The 21,340-nt window shown below is 38.3% G+C and overlaps 1 protein-coding gene across 1 annotated transcript in view; it reads right to left on the reverse strand.

Moving 5' to 3' along the window:
- LOC134732631 (uncharacterized) overlaps nucleotides 1–21,340 on the reverse strand; it is a 472,983-nt gene that overhangs the window by 415,386 nt on the left and 36,257 nt on the right. The gene's annotated exons all lie outside the window — the stretch shown is intronic.

Below are 21,340 nucleotides of genomic sequence, written 5' to 3' on the forward strand. Positions count from 1 at the left end.
AGTGGTACATATAGAGCCATAAAAAAGAATGAAATCCTATCTTTTGCGGGAACATATATGGAACTGGAGGCCATTACCCTCAGCAAAACAATGCAGGAGAAGAAAATGAAATACCACATGTTCTCACTTATAAGTGGGAGCTACATGATGAGAACTCATGAACACAAAGAGGGGAACAACAGACACTAGCCCCTACTTGAGGGAGGAGGGTGGAAGGAAGGAGAAGATAAAATAAAAATAACTATTGGGTACTAGGATTAGTGATTAAATAATCTGTACCATAAACCCCCATGACACAAGTTTACCTACATAACAAACCTGCACCTGTATCCCTGAACCTAAAATAAAAGTTAAAAAAAAAAAGCATTTAAAAAAATAAATGTTTGAATTTAGGTCAGAGATGTCACCGTAAGTTTCACTTGTCTTCTATTTCCTGACAGTGCACCTGCTGCATTTCATGAGGTGCAAGTTGTTATAGTAGAGAGGAGGAAGTTGTATTAGTTATGGGCTTGTAGAATATAGAGAGAGACTTAAGTAAAAAGTTTTACAGCGAAAAAATAAAATTGTCATTACACAAGAAGGCATAAGAAATATTCTGTGGAATCTCTAAAAAGATTAAAATTAATATGTGATTTTAGCAAGGTCCCTAAATTAAAGGTGGATATATTTAAAAATGAAAAATAAAATTTAATAAATAATACTCTTTACAATAGTACCTGAAGCATCAGTTATGTAGGAATAAATCTAATAAAAGATGTGCAAAACCTCTACACCCAGCCTGTTAAAAGATTTTTAAAAAATTAAAGACCTACATAAACAGAGAGATACATTGTACTCATGTAGTTGAAGACTCAAATTGTAAATTTGTCAATTTTACACAGTTTAATGACACTCACAAATAAAACTTTAGCATCATTTTAAATAACATGATCAAGCTGATTCTGAAACTTAAATGAACATATGAAGAGGCAACTATAGTCAAGGAATCCTGAATAATAAAACTAGAGGATTTATACTACCGGTAATCGAGACCTATTCTAAACCATAGCAATTAAGACAAGGTGGTATCAGTGCAATGATAAACAAATAGACCAATAGAACAAATCAGAGTCCAAAAACAGACCTACAGTTACACTATTACCTGATTTATGACAAAGTGGCACTGTCCTACAATGTAAAAACATCATTTTTTCACAAAATCGTGCTGGATCAACTGTATAAATGTTTTAAAAAGTGTAGATTGACCCATACATCACACTTTACACAAAAATTATTCAAGATTTACTGCAAATCTAAATGTAACAGGTAAAATAATAAAGCTTTCTGAATAAACATAGGAAAACATTTGTATGACCTTGGTGTACACAACATTTTTAAAAACAAGACAAATAACCATGAAGGAGAAATATAAATGATAATGATAATAGCTCCTGTCAACAACTCACTACTAAGAGAGTGGAAAGACAACCGGCAGAGTTAGAGAAGTTGTTTGCAAAACATGTACCTATCAAGATAATCATATCCAGAATCCATAAAGAACTCTTGCAAATCAATACAGAAAATATAGACAACCCAATAGAAAAATGGGCAAAAGATTTGAACCAGCACTCCACAAAAGAGGATATCTAAATAGTCAATGAACATTTGAAAATATACTCAAAAGAACTACTCAGCATTCAAAGGGCATTGAGATTATATAACCCCACAAAATAGTTTAAATGATTGCATATGAGTATCAAAATAAAAAGACAGAGAATATTTACAAAATACCAGTTAGAGCATTCATGCAGTGAGTGGGAGTGGAAATTGAAAAACCTACTTTGGAAAACTGCTTGTCAGTATCAGCTAAAGTAGAACATAGGTATGCCCATCATTTGGTTATTCCATATCTACATACATACTCAGGAGTAACACGCTCATATATCCTCCAAAAGAAATGTGCAACTATTAGGTTAGTGCAAAAGTAATTGCGGTTTTTGCCATTATTTTTAATGTTATTACTTTTAATGGCAAAAACTGCAACACTTTTGCACCAAACACCTAATAATACGTTCTTAATAATGCTAACTGCAATAGCACAAAACAAGAGGCTATCCAAATGGTCATTAAGAGAAGAATGGATAAATACATTTTGTTATAGTCACATAGTGGAATAGGTTATAGCAATAACAAGGGAAAACTACAACTATGTTCATGTGGACATTTGAGTAAATTTCACAAACATAATGTTCAAAAGAATACAAAATAGATACAAATGGTATATACTGTATAATTTCGTTTATATAAATATCAAAAGCAAGGAAAACCAATCTATGTTGTCAGAAGATAAGATGTTTTACTTCCCAAAACTGATAAATACAGAAAGGTATCTGGGTGCTGGTTACATAGGCATATACATACACATATTTTAAAATTCATTGAACATTTGTGATTTGAGCACTTCTCTAGATTTTCTTATACTTCAATTAAAAACTAAAACAAAAAATTAAATCCATTAAAAGCAAAAACAGGAAGAAAAAGCCTTTAGAAACCTTGTAGATATCTTGATGTCCAATAATGCTCCTGTATCCCATATCCTGCACCTATGATGGAATCTTTATTCTGAAGCCATTGGAATTAACTGAAGAAAGGGGGAACCATTCTTGGCATATTGTGCTCCTGAAACACAGCTGGCCATGGAAAATAGCTTTGGAGGCAGAGCTCTGAAAGTCAAAATAGGAAAGTTAACAAAGCTCCCAGGAAAAGCCATCATCCAGGATAGGCTATTTTCCCAAAGACTCTTTGGTGAGTACAATTAACGGATGTCTTCTCAGAGAGTTCATGGAGGATTAGTGGAGGTGGTCACACCTGAAATAGCGAGATATATTTGATCAAACCAATTCAGTAACATTACTCTAATGGAAAAGATGTCTCCAAAAGGATGAATCATTTTTAAGAGGTAAGTTAGCCTTGGGAGCTTTTTTCATATTTAAACATAACTATATTGGTGTCTAATATTTTAGAAATGTACTTATTCAGAAGGGAGAATACATAACTATTATAATTCGGACCTTTCCTACTTGATGGTGACGATAATGTTGGAATTATAATCGCTAAATCTTTTTGAGTATTTACTAAGTATCAGGCACAATGGTAAGTGATTTGTACACATCTCTCACTTAAAATTTCAACAACACTAAAGCTACTACTACTTTTTTCACTGAGAAGAAAACTAAAGTTTAGAGTTTCCCTGATGTCACTCATCTCAGTAGAGCAGACACTCTACCCAAGACTAAATTCCAAAGGTGATGCTCTTTACTACCACTTTGAAAATGGAGAAATACTTGGCTTTCAGAGTATTTCTCTGCACATTAATGTGCTCAAGTGTCACAAGGAAGCAGCTACTTAAATGAAGCAGCTATTCTCAATCAATTTACAAAGATGAGCCTCAAAGATAAATCATAGAGTTCAGGCAATGTGCCTGATAATATTCTAAATAAGTTTGTTGTCATTCTTTAAAAAGTGGGTGCTAATCACTGAAAATTTTTAAATTTTTTGTATCGAGTCTATTCTCAAACACCACATTTCTCCAGCTTGTGATATGTCATCTTCTACACGTGAAGAATATTTGTCTTAAACATACAAAAATCAGCATTGAAAGGCATTTAACCCAAAGTAGAGTTTAACACGTATCTGTAACTAAAGTACAGGAGAATTAATAGTTCTGATAGTTTATATTTTTTTAATTTTGCAAATCTGTATCACCCAGGTCTGCCGATTTTATCTCCAACATTTAGCCAGCCAATTCATTAGAATTAAATTTGGCAAGCCTCTGGGAGTATTAGAAAATCTGTTTCTGAGGCTCTAGAAGATTTTGGCTTTGTCTACATGAGACCAACTACTTTAGTCTGCTCAAGCTGCTATAGCAAAATACATTGACTGGGTGGCTTAAACAACAGAAACTTATTTTCTCACAGTTCTAGAGGCTGGGAAGCCCAAGACAAAGTTCCAGCCAATTTTGTTTCTAGTGACGGTTCTAGTCCTGGCTTATAGATCCTCGAGGTAAGTTCACATAGCCTTTCCTCGGTGCGGGAAGTTGCGGGGGAGTAGGACTCTCTGGTGTCTCTTCTTATAAAGGTCACTAATCCCATCATGAGGACGCTCCTCATAACCTCATTTAACATAACTATCTCCCTAAGGCCCCACCTCCAAATACCAGTATATTGGGAATTAGAGCTTCAACTATGAATCTGGGGGAAGCACAGACATTCAGTTCATAACACCAACCAATCAAAGTTTTGAAACTCAGACCATCTCTGTTAATTCTGTCTCTTCCCCATCTCTGTCCCTGTAACATGTAACTCACATGAGTGCACGCACAAACACAACTATTTGAACTTAATTTTTCCTAAGGTGACCATTTGTTTTTCTCATTAAAAAAAAAAAAAAAAGGGAGGCATGTTGCTGTCTGCGGAAAGTGTTTACACAGATGTCTCTCTAGAAACCTTGGCATTGGGATGTAAGGACGTGATACAGGTTTGGATCACTTCCGCAAAATGGAGCTGAGTAAAATCCCATGAAGTTTGGCTTTTACATCATTTCCCAAGGCCAACAAATCATTTCTGTTACCTCCTCTCTACCGCCTCCATCCACAATGAAACTATAGGAAGTAAGAAAGTTAACTAGCAATTCCTAAGCAAAATGCCTCATTAACCGTTTGCATTGTCCAATATCTTATCTGTATATTAAAAATTAGACTAATATGTGGGGGAAAATCATTAAGTATATTTTTATTTTTAACTGTGCTTCACAATAATTTATGACCTTTTAATTATCTTTCTATTATAATTTCTGTATTTTCATTATCTCTGATGACCATTTATTATTATTATTATTATTATTTAAATATGCTCAGAGAATATGATGTTTTGAGATTTCCATTAGGGCTTGGTACATAGTAATTTTTTCAGCAAACTTTTTTTTTTAAGTATAACAAGCATGCATAAAAGCCACAAATTATAATACAAATTTCAATGAATTTTTGCAACCAGCACCCTAGTCAAGATATGGAATAGTAACCTCCTTGGCCCCCTTTAATCATTACCTGCCCTCAGAAATAACCGCTATTCTAACTTACACCATTTTATTGGTTTTGCCTTTTCCTAAACTGAATATACGTGGACTAACTCAGTATACACTCTTTTACTGGCTGCTTTCACTCAACATTGCTTCTGGGATTCCATCCCATGGTTCTGTGAATCAGTGGTTCATTCATTCTTATTGCTGTTTGGTATTCCATTATAAAGAGAGAGAATGTGGTTTGCTTTTGTGTATATCTTATGTGCACTTGAGAACAGTACATGTTCCTTCTTATTATATATACTTTACTTTTTAAAACTTTTTTTTTAAATAGAAATAGGGTATTACTATGTTGCTCAGGCTGGTCTGTTCTGAACTGTTGGGCTCACGTGATCCTCATGCCTCAGCCTCCCAAAGTGCTGGAATTATGGGAATGGGTCAATGTGCCCGGCCCATTATGTGCACTTTAGATGAAACTTCAACATATATTAGAACAGGCTATTATTAGGTATATACAAGTTTATGACTTTTATGGCTTCCTGTCAAATTGTTCTTTTATAATTAATTAGTATCTCACTTTACCTCTATTAAGGTGTTTTGTTTTTAGTGGTATTTTCTCCATATAGGTATTGCTATACTAATTTATCTTTTAGGTTGGTACTTTTACGCTCCATATTTTTAACTATATTTCCTTAATTTTAATATTCCTATGTAGTTTCAAGTGTGTCTATCATATATGTGACAGAATTTTATTAGATATGATTATATCTGCCTTTTAGTTGTGTGATTTCATATGCTGATATATACTGAGATACTGATATATTTGGAATTATTTTCATCATGTAATTTTGGTTTCTGTTTATTAGCCTTTTTATACAGTATTTTCCAACTTCTATTGGATTCAGTGTCTACACTCTCTTTTCTTTTTGGCATGTATTTTTTTGTTTTAAATTATTTTTAATTGACGAAAAGATGTATATTTATTGTGTACAATATGTTGACTTGAAATATGTATACATGGTGAAATGGCTAAATTAGCACACACATTACCTCACATGCTTTTCCTTTCTGTGATGATAACAATTAAAATCTACTCTCATGCCAATTTTCAAGAATAGAATGCATTATTATTAACTACAGTCACCATGTTGTACAATAGATCTCATGAACTTATTCCTTTCATCTAATTAAAATTTTGAATCCTTTGGCCAGCATATCCCTAACACTCCCCTCAGTGGTTTCTGCTGAGAAATCCACTGTTTATCTAATGGAGATTCTCATATGTGTGACTTGATGCTTTTCTCTTACTACTTTGTTTGGAAAGGATCTTTTTGCATTAAATCTGTTTGGACTTCTTTGAGCTTACTGGACTTGGATACCCATCTCTCTTTCAAGACTTAAGAAGTTTTCTGCTACTATTTTATTTAAAAAGTTTTCCTCACCTTTCTCCCTCTTCTGGAATGCTCATGATACCAATATTTGTTCACTTAATAGTGTCTCATAAGTCCTGTAGGCTTTCTTCATTCTTTTTCATTCTTTTTTTATTCATCTGTCTATGTGATTTCAAAAGACTTTTCTTCAAGTTCAGAAACCTTTTCTTCTGCTTTGTCTAGTCTGTTGTTGAATTTCTCGTTCAAATTATAAATTGTTTTTCTGATTTCATTGAATTGATTGTGTTCATTCTCTTGTAGCTCACTGAGTTTTATTAAGTTTATTGTTTTGAATTCCTTTTCTGACATTTCATGTATTTCCTTATGACTGGGGTCTATTATTGTTTTCCTTTGGAGGTTACACATTTCCTTGCTTTTTCATGGTTGATATGTTCTTATGTTGATTTCTATGCATCTGGTGGTATAGTCAACTCTTCCAATTTTATGGAGTAGGTTTTATAGGAAAAGAATTATTCATGTAAATGGGTCTTAGGGTGTCACTTCAGTGAACTGCACTGGCATTGGTTCTAGGTGGATGCAGTGATGTGGTCTTCATGTAAAATCTTCTGCTGTAATCCATTCAACTGATGGCATTTACATGTTTCTCAGTGGCCTAGATTGAGAGAATTTATGGCTGGTGGTGCATCTTTGCCAGGAGCAAGCTGGCTGGGCTGTTTCTCAGATTAGGGGTATGTGCAAACACACAGTGCATTGGCCAACTCAGGGTCTGGATCGCTAGGGTTGGGACCATGGAGCTATAACTCTGGCCAGGAACACAGGCACATCGTTGCTCAGCTGACCTGAAGGCATGCCTGCCAGGTGCAGCTTACAGGGAAGTTCTCAGGTCTGGGATGCATGTACAAGGCTGCTCAATTGGCCTAGGGGTATATTTGCAAGAAGCAGCCCACAGGGGTGTTTGTCAGTCCCAGAGTGTAGTCACACACTTCTTAGCTGGCCTGGTGTGTGTGTGTTAGGGGTGGTTGACAGGGCATTTCCTCCAGTTCAGGACACAGGCACACAGCTATTCAACCAGCCTGGGGACATGTCTGCTGGGGTTAGCCAATGGAATGAGCCAATTCCTCAGGTCCAGGACATAGATGCATGGCTGCTTGCCTATCCTGGGGATGTTTCTGTCAAGGGTGGCTCACACTGTTTTTTGTAGGCCCAGAATATGGACACAGGGCTGCTCAGCTGGCCTGAGAACGTGTCTTCTAGGGGCATCCCACAGAGTTGCTTATCAAGTCTGAGACATAGATTCAAGGCTGCTCACCGGCTCAAAGGCATGCCTGCCAAGGGTGGCCCATGGGGCTCTTTCTCATGTCTAGGGTGTGGGCTTTTAGCTCTTGGATGATCCTAGAAACATGCCCTCTTGGGGTGGCCTGCAGGACTGTTTCTCAAGCCCATATTGGAAGTGCAGGTCCATTGGGAAGTCCAGGGGCATGTCTTCAGGGGCTGGGGGCACTGCAGGGCTGTTTTTTAGGTCCTGTGAGTGAGCACATAGCCATTCCACTGAACTGAGGCTATGTCAGATACTCAGGGACTCAGGGGTCTCTCCTGCTTGAGGGAGGGCATGCAATGGTTTGGTCAGCTCAAGGGTAGGTTTGCTGTGGGTAGGACTGGCAGATTGTTCCTCTGGCTGGAAGTGCAGTGGCAGGGGCTGATTTCCCTGCTGTTCAAAACCACGTCACAGCCAGCACCGGGCCTAAGCTCCATAGTTGGGGTTGTGGTGTTCAGCCACCTCTGTGGGCTTGGCATAATGAAGTTGAAGCTCCAGTGCTAGAGAGGTGCAGTGGCTACTGGCTCCCAGAGCAGGGCACTCCAGAAGCAGTTCTGGTCTCAAGATGGTACTACGTTTTAGCAGCTTGGCTCACAAAGAGTATGTGGGGAGTGGAAAGTACACACTTTGTGCTCCTAATCTGGGGCAGGGCAGCTATGTGAATTCCCAGCAGCCCTCCAAACTGGGCCCAAGGCTGTGAGGAACATGGAATTCTCCTGTAGTAAGAACTGTATATGTGTTTGTGGTGGCAATGAGGACTGTGGGGATCTTCTGCTTACCTTTTTCCCACAATAGGAAGTCCCTCTTGTCTCTGGGCTGACCTGATCTTGGTGAGGAGACACGGCTACAGAACCCAGGTGTCTTCATGCTACTCTCCTGGACTTCTAATCACCACATGTGCATCTCCACTCCCCCGTTGCACTCTAGCACTCTCTGTTTGACAGTCCAGTCAAATCTTAGCTGTGTATTCATTGCTTTGGTCCTTTCTTGCAGAGGACACAAGCACCAGCTAGTCTAGTCAGCCATCTTGCTGATGTCACTCCTGTCTTTATGGTTTTTATTTGCATTTATTTGATGATTAGTGATGTTGAGAATTTTTTCATATACCTTCTGGCCATTTCCTTTCCTTTCAGAAATATATTTTCAGATCCTTTGCAATGGCTTTCAAATCTCCTCCTTTGGAAAAGAGTTTCATAAACTCTCTTCTCCCTTAACTTCTTCAGTTTCTTGTTTCTCTTGCCACACTATCAACTCCTCCTCCCTCCTTCTCTCATTTCTTAATTAGATTATTTGTTTCCTTGCTATTCAATTGTTCGAGTTCCTTATATATTTCGAGTACCAACCCCTCGATTGGGGTTGGTTAGATGTATGGTTTACAAATATTTTCTTCCATTCTGTAGGTGGTTTCTTCACTCTGTTGATTGTTTCCATGGCTATACAGAAGCTTTTCAGTTTGACATAATCTCATTTGTCTATTTTGCTTTTGTTGCTCATGTTTACACGTTCATATCCAAAAAATCATTGCCTAGACCAATGTCATGGAGCTTTTCTCTTATGTTTTCTTTTAATAGTTTTACAGTTTCAGGTCTTACATTTAAGTTTTAATCCATTTTGAGTTGATTTTTGTATATGGTGTGAGATAAGGATCTAACTTCATTTTTCTGCTTTTGGATATCCAGTTTTCCCAACACTATTTATTGAACAGACTATCCTTTCCACTATATGTTCTCAGCACCATTGTTGGAAATCAGCTGACCATAAATGTGGACTTTTTTTTAGGCCTCTCTATTCTATTCCATTGGTTTATATGTCTGTTTTTATGCCAGTACCAAACTGTTTTGATTACTACACCTTTGTAATAGATTTTGAAGTCAGGTAGTATGGTGCCTCTGGCTTTGTTCTTTTTGTTTGAGATTGCTTTGGTTATCTGGAGTCTGTTGTAATTCTATACAAATTTTAGGGTTTTTTTTTTTATTTCTGTGAGAAATGTAATCAGAATTTTGATAAGGATTGCATTAAATCCATAGTTTGCTTTGGGTAGTATAGAAATTTTTAAAAATTTTGATTCTTTTAATCCATTAACATGTGATATCTTTTTATTTGTTTGTGTTATCTTTCATTTCTTTTATCAATGTTTTACAGTTTTTAGTGTACAGGCCTTTCACCTCCTTGGTTAAATTGTATCCTAAGTATTTTATTTCTTTGTAGCTATTGTAAGTGGGATTTAAAAATTTTTTAGATAGTTTGTTGTTAGTGTATAGAGCTGCTACTGATTTTTGTATGTTGATTTTATAACTTGCAGCTTTGTTGAATTCATACATTAGCTCTAACACGATTTTTGCAGAGCTTTGGGAATTTTTATATACAAGGTCATATTGTCCGCAAGCAAGGACAGTTTAACTTCTTCCTTTCCACTTTGGATGCCTTTTATTTCTTTTCTTACCTAATTGCCCTGGCTAGAGTTTAGATCTTTTTTCTTGCTTAGGTGCTATAGATTAAATTTTTATTATTTCATACTTTGCATTTTTTTAACATGTATGCTTCTATTATTCAAGGTCCAAGATAGCTCACTCATATTCAGCTATTTGAAAAGATGTTAATAAAAGTATGTAGGTAGGCAACAACATGGGCATAAACCATACAGGATAGTGCTGAAACTTAGGAGAAGGTACGGCAGGGTTATTACCTCCCTCTAGGCCTGGAAGGGCAGAGGAAGAAAAGGTACTGGAACTGAACAAACTTGGAGACAGAAGACGCTGTGTACCCTAACCTCACTCTCCTGCCTCCCTTTAATCTTCTGAGGAAGGCTCCATTGGCACATCACTGAGAAGCCAGAAGGGAAAAGTTGGATCTAGAGAGGCAAATTGAAGATACCCAGCACAATCTTTGACTTGAAGTTTTTCTAACAAAATTTGTGATTGTTTGGTATTTCTCTCCTTATTGCAACAAAAATTTCAACACGGTTTAATGACTCATTGGAAACTGCCCACCCCTTCCTAGTATTGTAACTGTTTTTAAGAGTTTTGGTTGTAGCTGAACAAAAACTTGTAGTTATTTGAGTGGTCAATAATTACTTGCTGATACACTTTATCAGTTTCTGTGTTCAACATTGTTTTCTGTATCTCACATCTCTCCTCTGGGGTCACTTTTAATCTTGCTGAAATAGTCTCTAACAATTCTTTTAGCAAATGACAATGATTGGAAAATTCTGTTAGTATTTCCTTTGTCTGACTCTTGAATGATAGTTTGGCTAGTTATAAAATTTTAGGTTGACACTTTTTTCTCTAGGAAATTTGAGACTATTATTCCAGCGTTTTCTAGCCCATCTTGTCCCTGATGAGATGTCTGCTCACTCACAGTCTGTCTTTCCCTTGCAAGTAATCTGAGTTTACTCTCTGGTAACTCTTAAGCTTTTCCCCTTTCTCTTTGATGATCTGCAGCTTCACTATGGTGTGCTTATAAGTGGATTTATCTTTATTGAGCCTACAGTCTATTCAGTGGGTACTCTTCTTCAATTCCAAGATTCTCAGATATTATCTCTTCAGATATTTGTTCTTAGCCATTCTCTCCATTCTCTTTTATTGGAAATTCTAAATCAGAAATATTGATTCTGTTTTACTTTGTCTTTGTTTTCTAATTTTTTTTGCTTATGTTTTATGTAAGCTGTTCTTTTGCTTCCCCAAAGTCTTGGTCACATTGTCCCATCAAGTAAGGTAATATGGAGTGAATTCATATTCTGATTATTGAGTTCATTAGTAGTCTTTCTTAGCATTCAATTTAAATGGGTGTTCGAATTTTGGTTTTAAGAAAGTAAGAAGAAAGATTTTTGTTTACTTTTCTTTGTTTGTTCTCTCTATTCCTTGTTTTCTCCCACCCTGTCTCATGGTTGCCTCCCTCTAGCATCCTCTAGGACCATAGTCTAAAATAGAAGGCATGGAATTGCTGGTGCTCACAATATGCAGTGACACTCAGGATTAAATTAAGTCCCCAAGGCAATACCTAGCCATGAGGACTTGCCTTTATCTTCCTCTTCTTCCTAGGCTCATAAATGCCCAAGTCTCAGTAGCAAGCACAATTGTGTTTCAGAGTCCTTTGACAAAACAAGGAGTTTCATTCCACCTCCCGGGCTCCAGGCCCTGCTACCCCTCAAGAACCAAACTCCCAGATGCCTCTGCCAATGAATCTCGCTGTGGCTTCAGCCTCCATCTCTCTGGGGAGTTTCTATTCTACTTCTGGTCTGTGAAAAAAAAAATTTTTTTTGGATTGAGACAGTCTTGCCCTGTCACTCAGGCTGGAGTGCAGTGGTGTGATCTCAGCTCACTGCAACCTCTGCCTCCCAGGTTCAGGTGATCCTCTCACCTTAACCTCCTGAGTAGCTGGGACTACAGGCATGAGCCACCATGCCTGGCTAATTTTTGTATTTTTAGTAGAGATGAGGTTTCACCATGTTGACCAGGCTCATCTTGAACTCCTGAGCTGAAGTGATCCATGCACATTGGCCTCCCAAAGTTCTGGGATTATAGGTGTGAGCCACCATTCTATGTCTTGGTCTGTGAAAATTTCAATATTAAATATTTACCTTGGCTGTGTAATTTTTGGTTTCTGGTTTTTATATTGCATCCATCACTATAATGTTATTGGGACAAAAAGAATAATTTAAGATGTTATTTACTGTGCCATATTTATTAACCATCTAAACTCTACCATCTTAATTTCACCCACCTTTAATCATAAGTGTTTGTCAATAAAGATTAAGTGGAAGAAGCATCAAGGGATGTGTATCTATTTTTTCTGACTAATATGAAAAATATAAGCTCTAACATCTCTACTGACCACTTAGTAATTGCTATAACTTAATAAACTCCTTTTTCTGAAACTCTAGCATCCATATATTGGCCAGCTGAAGAATAGCCATTTCCACTGAGTGGTTTCACATTAACTGATTTTTTTTTAATTCAAGACATTTTTGGTTGTATGTGATAGAAACACAACTCTGTTGACTCCATTAAGTCTGAGAAGAGCAAAAATTTCACTGATTCTCAAAGCTGAAGGGAAAAGAGTTTTCTGCCTTTTATCTCCATTCCTCTCAATATGTCAACTTTGTTCTATCAGAGCAGCTTCCTTCACAAGAGTGGGAAAAATGGCTGCTGGAAACTGCTATGTCTTCTGTCTCACAGCTTTACCAATAGAGATAAACTCAAGACTTGTTCTCTAGACCCAAATTTAGGGATTCTAGCTTTGCTTGATTCATCTTAGGTCAGTTGAGTTGGCCATCCCTGAGCCAACTAAAAGTAGTCTTGGATGTCAGATATCTAATAACATGGCGACAGTCATTCAAACCACACGGATAAAATAGGGAGGGGGTTAAAGAAAGAAGCGAGTACTAGTTTTGGCAGGCAAAAGAATAGCTTTCCATCATGGCTTTCAAATAAACATTAAAGTAAATTCAGTGGAAACAAAGATTATATCAGTCAATGTTTGATTCAGGAAAGAGAAATCACTCTGAGTGAATTAAGAATTTAATATACTTTGGCAGGCCAAGGTGGGTGGATCACGAGGTCAGATCGAGATCATCCCAACTAACACAGTGAAACCCCGTCTCTACTAAAAATACACACAAAAAAATTAGCCAGGCATGGTGGTGGGCACCTGTAGTCCCAGCTACTCGGGAGGCTGAGGCAGAAGAATGGCGTGAACCTAGGAGGTGGAGCTTGCAGTGAGCTGAGATCATGTCACTGCACTCCAGCCTGGGCAACAGAGTGAGACTCCATCTCAAAAAATAATAATAATAATAATTTAATATATGCAATTAGAAGCTTACAAAGTCATGAAACAGATGGAGTAACCGACATCAATGGAGCTGGCATTGAACTACTGACTTCAGGGACAAATACAACAATGAATTATATAAGTGCTAGGCAATCTAGACTAAAAATTTAGACTATGATTGCATGATAACTCTCTAGGTAATGCACAAATTAATAAAGTATTATCAGAAACTCTATTTTCTTTCAAAAAATTAAGAAGAAACAAATGCAGCTAGGGAGTTACTCAGATAAAAATTATATTGAGTAATGTCTGGAATATTATCAATGACCTCTTGAATATTCAGAGTTATGTTTTGCATGTTCATTTGATTTGTGCGATGTATAATCCTGTTCCCTCAAAATAAGATCAACCATTTCCATTTTTTAATTTGCATCTTGTGTTTTTGGTGAATTACTTGCATCTTGCCTCTTTATCTTTGTATTTAAAATTAATTTATTACAGGATACTTGCAAGAATATAGAACAATAAAATTTTGTATAAAATCAACAAAGACTCAGTTGGATCAATGTAAGCTTCAAATTTGAGTTTTTAGAAAGCAAAGGGAAAACAAAAACATGACAAATTAGAAAAATTTTGTTATAGTAAATAATAATGCACAGGTGATCATTAAGGAAACCAAATATAGTCATTACCTGGACAACACAGTGAGTGCCTCCAAGAGAACTTGGAAATACAGATAATAAAAGTTTACTTCAGCTAACAGTAACAGAAGACTAGATAAGTCATTCCACCAGTCCAGCTAAAGGTATCTTCCTTTTTTTAGACATTAAACAGATTTTTTAATTGACAAAGAAAAATGGTATATATTTATCATGTACAACACGTTGTTTTGAAATATGTATACTTTGTAGAATCAACTTCTGTTTAATAAATAACAAAATGTAAAGAATTGCTAGGTCAAAAGTATTGAAAAGAATCAAGAGACTTTAGCTGTTTGTATGGCACCTCTTTCTCTAGAAGCATTTGTCATAAAAAAGTAGCTATTCATGGACTGAGCCACAATTGTGACAACATCCCAGAGCTGTAGGGTAATGTCAGAGAGTCCCCAGCCAGCCAAGGGTTGTGTCTAAGTCAGCATGACTGAACCAAGTTGAAATCAACTGGATGGGCAGATATCTCAAGTCTTGGAACTGATTAGAGGAATCCTTGTTTCTAGTGCCCCCTAAAAGGAAAAAAAAAAAAAAAAAACACCTTTCCAGAGGAAGATAATATTATCTTTTCCCTCAAAATATTTTTCAGATAACTTCATCACTTGTGTCTTCAGTCAGTAACATACTATGAGAGACTACTGGAATATTTTCAGTAATTATAGCAGAATGGGCTGGGGAGCAGTATGGAGAAGCATACACCAGCTTCAAAGTCTTCCTCTTGGACGTGAAACACATCACTTCCACCCACACTACATTGCCTAAGGTAAATCTCATAACCGCACTTGAGCTTGATAGAGTTAGGAAATGCAATTTCTCTAATAAAGTAGAAACCCAGAAACGGGTAAGCAGTCATGCAATTTTTCAGGGCCTGCCAAATATTTATTTTCCTCTTCTTTCTCAGTGCAAATCACACTCAACCTCTCCCCAAAGGACATATCCAAAATTTCTACCCAATCACTACTCTCAAAGTTCAGGATCTCCAAGTGATGCACAACAGCCTCTACATTTGGTCTAGACCTGACTTTTGATCTGGAGATTTGATAACTAGAGACAAGGTATCTGCCCTTTACACTCCAAAAAGGCAATGGGAAGGGATAACACCTGTACACTATCTTCTCCTGAAAGAGCAGAAATAGAAGTCACTAGAAAATAACAGTTCCAAAGCTGTGCAGAGCATATGCGCTGAGAGGCTCATATTCAGGGTGAGATGTGCTCTCCTCTCTGGCATGACCTTCCCAGCCCATTGTCCTCTGTGCGCCTTTGCTCAGCTCTCTGAGGGGTCCTCCTTTTGTCCATTATCGTCCTTAACCACACCTTGAGAGAGCATTGAAGAAAATGCCTTCCTTGAGAGTTGAGCAGCTTTCTTAGCCAGCTTCCTTCTAGTAGAAGTATGGGTGCCTATGTGGCTTTTTAAGTACCAACTACAGCCTCTTTTAGTCCAAGTGATGGCCCTTTGCACAACAAAATTCTCTCAAAAATCTAGATAGTTTATTACCTATTTTATTCCAGACAATTTTCTTGTTCCATGTCCCACACCTAACATACATGCATGTATATTGTGTTTATGAGACAGAGATAGGAGAGTTACATGTTTAGTCTGTTTTTCTTCAGCCATTTTATCCAACTAAAAGAATTTACTGGGAAAACCTTAATCTCTTCAGAAATTTTAACAATGAATATGACAACCATGCTCTTATTTTATCCTCATCTCAATGCTAAGTTTTAATTAGCCTCCACATTTATTTGTATTTCATTTATTTAAAGCTCCCCCCTTTTTTCTTAGTCTAGCTGAGGGTTTCTCTATTTTTTCAAAAAACCAACGCTTATTTTTGTTGAGTTTTTTCTATAGTTTTTCTAGTAGAAATAATTCTGCCTGATATTTATTATTTCTTTCCTTCTGCTAACTTTGGATTTAGTCTGTTCTTCTTTTCCTAGTTCCTTGAGATGTAAAGTTAGGTTGTATTCCAAAAATCTCTAGGTTTCTGTGTCAGTGGATGATGGAGCAAAAAAAAAAAAAAAAAATCCTCTGTTTTATCTTTTAATAATTAGGTTTGAGACACAGTTCTCTTTTCAATCCTACAAGTACTTGAATTTACATTACCGCTATTCTTTTCCATTCTTGCTTGCAAATTAGTCAGTTTTGTTCTGATTTTGTCTCTTTTAAGATCTCTGTACCCACTTCACAGATGAAGAAAAATAACTATCCAGGCCGGGCACAGTGGTTCATGCCTGTAATCCCAGCACTTTGGGTGGTCAAGGTGGGCAGATCACTTGAGGTCAGGAGTTGGAGACTGGCCTAGCCAACATGGGGAGACCCCTGTCTCTGCTAAATATAAAAATAAATTAGATGGGTGAGGTGGCGGGCACCTATAATCCCAGCTACTCGGAAGGCTGAGGCATGAGAATTGCTTGAACCCGGACGGCGGAAGTTGCAGTGAGCCAAGATTGCACCACTCCATTCCAGCCTGGGTGACAGAGTGAGACTCCATCTCAAAAAAAAAAAAAAAAAAAAAAAAAAAAAAAAAAAAAAAAAAGGCCAGGCCCAGTGGCTCACCCCTTTAATCTCAGCACTTTGGGAGGCCGAGGCAAGTGGATCACCTGAGGTCAGGAGTTTGAGACCAGCCTGGCCAACATGGTGAAACCCCATCTCTACTAAAAATACAAAAATTATCCAGGTGTGGTGACGCATGCCTGTAATCCCAGCTACTCGGGAGGCTGAGGCAGGAGAATCGCTTGAACCCTGGAGGCAGAGGCTGCAGTGAGCTGAGATCACATCAGTGCACTCCAGCCCTCCAGCCTGGGTGATAGAATGAGACCCTGACTCAAAAAAAAGAAAGAAAAAGAACTCTCCAGCCACTCCAGAAGGCCCCCAGAATGTCCAGGACCAACCACAGCTCTCTCCCTCCATGAGGAATTACTCTCACAGCTTTTAGAGGACTCACTTCCTTACATTATTTCTGTATTGTTTTGTTATCCTAATTTACATCCCTAGATACTGTAGTTTAGCCTTCTCATTTCTTAAAATTGATACTGTAGCAGGACGAGCCGCAGACAAAACCTCTCAGACACCGAGTTGTAGAAGGTGTCTGGAAGCATTGGCAAGCTACTGCCTTAAAATCCGAGCTCCCTGAATGCAAAATTTCTGTCCCTTTTAAGGGCTCACAACACTAAAGATTTCACAGGAAAAGGTCGTGATTGATTTGAGCAAGCAGGTGGTACATGACAGGGGCTGCATGCCCCGGTGGTCAGAGAGAAGCAGAACAGGGCAGGGAGTTTCACAGTGTTCTTCTATACAATGTCTGGAATCTACAAATAACACTGGTTTCTAAGTTATGAGTTGATTTTTAACTACTGGGTTTAGGCCAAGCACGCTCAGGCCTGGTTTCTGGCCTGGCGCCGGGCTGCCTGTCTTTGGTTTTACTTCCTTGTTGTTTTTTCTTAAAACAGGTACTGAGTATAAAACAATATAAAACAATATGAGAGGGTCTCTCTCTTCCTTCAATACCTTTAACTTCCTTTCAATCTATCTTTTTTCTTCTCTCCTAACTCATTTGTTGGAAGAGCCTACTCTTGCGAGCTGTAGTTTCCTGTTGCTTGGCTTTTACTAAGTGAGTTCTCATGCTTCAGGGCAACATGTTGCTTTTTCCTGCATATTGGCAGCTGGATCCAGAGCCTTGATCAGAATCAATTTGATCCCTTTGGCAAGGTTAGAGTGGTGGTATGTTCATTCATCCTGAGGCACATTATGTCTTTCTCTTTCTTGATGTTAGCAGCCTTTGATGCTCAATACCCAGGGCCCTTTAATTCATAGGAGTTTACAAATAGTAATATTTTAATTCTATCATTTTGTTTTCACTTATTGGCTGTAATAATTTTGTAAAACGACACTTCCGCTCATCTGCTACTTGATTACCCAGGGATAGCGGCTATATAGAAAAGGCAGGATAAATAGATTGATAGTCTCTTGTTGATAGACATTACAGACTCTTAAGTTTAAACATATTTGATAGTTTTTAACCCATTGAAATCTGTATCTTTATTAAGGCTCAAATTATCCTACCCTTGGTGAATACAAGCCTCTTTGAATTGACTCTTGTGTGCTTTTGACACAAACCTAGTAGCTTTTTATAGCTTCTATGCTCTCTGGTATGTCAAAATGTCCCAGTTTCATTTTGTACACTTCCTGTCCATAATCAATTTTCTAAGAACCCCTCTTTTTAAAAAATGGAAATGATCTTTGAGACCATAGTCTGGATGCTGTGAATGTGTGTTCATAGTGAGCTGGTCATTGTTTCTTGACCTCTTTAGGGACATAGCTAGAAATTGCACACACACACACACACACACACACTCCTTTTTCTTTTCCTAAACATGTCTTTCCAGCATGCACCTTCTTTTCTCTTTGTTATAGCATGGGATTCATCACAATATGTTTTTATTGCTTCTTTTTATTTTCCCACATTTTAGAAGAAAGATTGGTTAGCTAGCTCTACTAACTCTTTTGCAAGCTCACAAAATTTTCTCTTCTCTTGTTTTTATGAGATTTTAAAAATAGCACCTTGTTTTGGGAGTTTTTTCTTACTTGTTTTCCCGCCTCACTATAATCTTGACCTATTTTTTCCTGTGGGATTTTTTTCTATATCCTAACTTCTGACTTGAAATTGCACTGTCAAGAAAATAATTTACACGTAGTATGATTTTATAAGCAAAGATGCTCATTGCTGTGTTTCTAACTAGAAAAAGTTAAAATGTTTTTGTTATTATTTCTAAAAAGAGGAAAATTGTTAATTTGTGTTCAAAACCAGAGGAATAATTAGACAAATCATTGCTGGTATTAAAGCCTTATCTAGAAAAAATTTGGAATTATTTCTCCCTGTGTCAAATCTTAAAGACACGGCTCATTGAATCAAACAAGGAAACCACCCACATTGATTTATAAACATAAATTAGTATTACTGAATGGTAGTTTGGGAGAAAAATATTTTCTAATAAAGGATTAATGCTGCAGGTTACCTAGTACCTAGTTCTTCCTTACCTTCTGCTATTGGTATGGAAATATTAGATTCCTTGAAATAGACTGGTTGCTATTAATCTCAACCTTTAATATATCAGACCCAAATTTCTTTATACTGACAGTTCAACAAGTGAAATTAAAGAATTAAATTGACTTAATCTGATTAACATTTTTTTCTTTCTACATATCTTCAATAGCTTCACTTTAATGAACTCTCTATAGAAGCCCTCCGACATTTCTGGTGTCAGACATTTACGGACAACTGAATATATCATGAGTAGGTCTCATAGGGAGAATGTGGAACCTGTTCTTCCCTTCTTTTAGGCTTTGGGGAAAGAGTAAAAAATAAGAATAAATTCTGACATAGTAAACAAGACGGCACATAAAATAGAATATTCACAAATCATTTGGTTACGTTAGTTTTTAAACCTCATATAGCCAAGACAAATTTTAAACAAAGAAGTACTAGTGGGGATTTGCAGGGATCGTGGAGGATGGGAGGCAGGACTAGATTGCAGCTCCGGACAGAGCAGCATGTGGAGGCTTGCAATGTGAATTTTAGCTCCAGATCAACTGCAAGAACAAACCTGCAATCCTGAGAGGAGCCACAGACCCTCTGAAGGAAGCTGACTGCTCCTTCAGGACCTGGAAGACACCCTAAATACTGTGAGTAACCCCAACTACGGAAGTGGGAAAGGGAGGCCCTCCTCTCCTGAAAACACACTCCCACTGGAGAAGCTGAAGGTCTGTTTGTGGGAGAAGTTTCTGACTTTACCTGGAGCTGAGTCAAGTTAGAGAGCCGAGCCCAGCGAAATACAGGAGTAGAGGAAGCAGCAGAAAGGCCTTGGGAGCTCGCTGGGTCCCCAAGCAGCCCATTCCTGCCTGGCACCACAGGGATCCATCGGGAGGGTGGCCAGAGGAACGGGGGGGTAAAACTCCAAGGGGGGAAGGAATTCTCTAGCTGGCCTTTGTAACAATTTGAACTGGGCAAGAAGCCTCCTGGCCAGAACTTGGGGGAGAGTGCAAATCCGGCATGCAGACTTCACAGGAAGGGGAAGAACTAAAGCCCTTTTCTTTCGCAGCTGGGAGGTGGAAAGCCTCAGGAAAGTTTTCAAGCTCTTCTTTGCCCTCCACCTGGAAGCAGACTGCTGGGTGGGGGGGCATGGTGGGAGTGAGACCAGCTCTTATGTCTTTGCATGGGAGCTGGATGAGGCCTGTGACTGCCAGCTTTCCCCTATTTCCCCGACAACCTGCATGACTCAGCAGAGGCAGCCATAATCCTCCTGGGTACACAACTCCAGTGGCCTGGGAATCTCACCCCCATCTCCCACAGCAGCTGCAGCAAGACCTGCCCAAGGAGAGTCTGAGCTCAGACACGCCTAGCCCCACCCCCACCTGATGGTCCTTCACTATCCACCCTGGTAGCAGAAGGCAAAGGGCATTTAATCTTGGGAGTTCTAGGGCCCTGCCCACCATCTGTGCCTCTCCACACTACTATAGCTGATGCTCTCTAGAAAGCACCACCTCCTGGCAGGAGACCAATCGGCACAAAAATAGAGCATTCAACCACCAAAGCTAAGGACCCTCACGGAGTCCGTTGTATCCTCCGCCACCTACACCAGAAGAGGCACTGGTATCCATGGCTGAGAGACCCATAGACGGTTTAAATCACAGGACTCTGTGCAGACAACCCCCAATACCAGCCCGGAGCCAGGTAGACTCGCTGGGTAGTTAGACCCAGAAAAGAGACAATTATTGCAGTTCGGCTGACAGGAAGCCACATCCATAGGAAAAGCAGGAGAGAACTACATCAAGGGAACATTCTGTGGGGGAAAAAAAAAAAAACCTGAACAACAGCCTTCAGCCCTAGACCTTCCCTCTGACAGAGTCTACCCAAATGAGAAGGAACCAGATAACCAACCCTTGTTATATGACAAAACAAAGCTCTTCAACACCCCCAAAAATCACGCTAGTTCACCAGCAATGGATCCAAACCAAGATGAATTTCCTGATTTAACTGCAAAACAATTCAGGAGGTTAGTTATTAAGCTAATCAGGGAGGCACCAGAGAAAGGCAAAGCCC

Source organism: Symphalangus syndactylus, chromosome 15 (genome assembly GCF_028878055.3).
Source record: "Symphalangus syndactylus isolate Jambi chromosome 15, NHGRI_mSymSyn1-v2.1_pri, whole genome shotgun sequence".
NCBI classification, from domain to species: Eukaryota; Metazoa; Chordata; class Mammalia; order Primates; family Hylobatidae; genus Symphalangus; species Symphalangus syndactylus.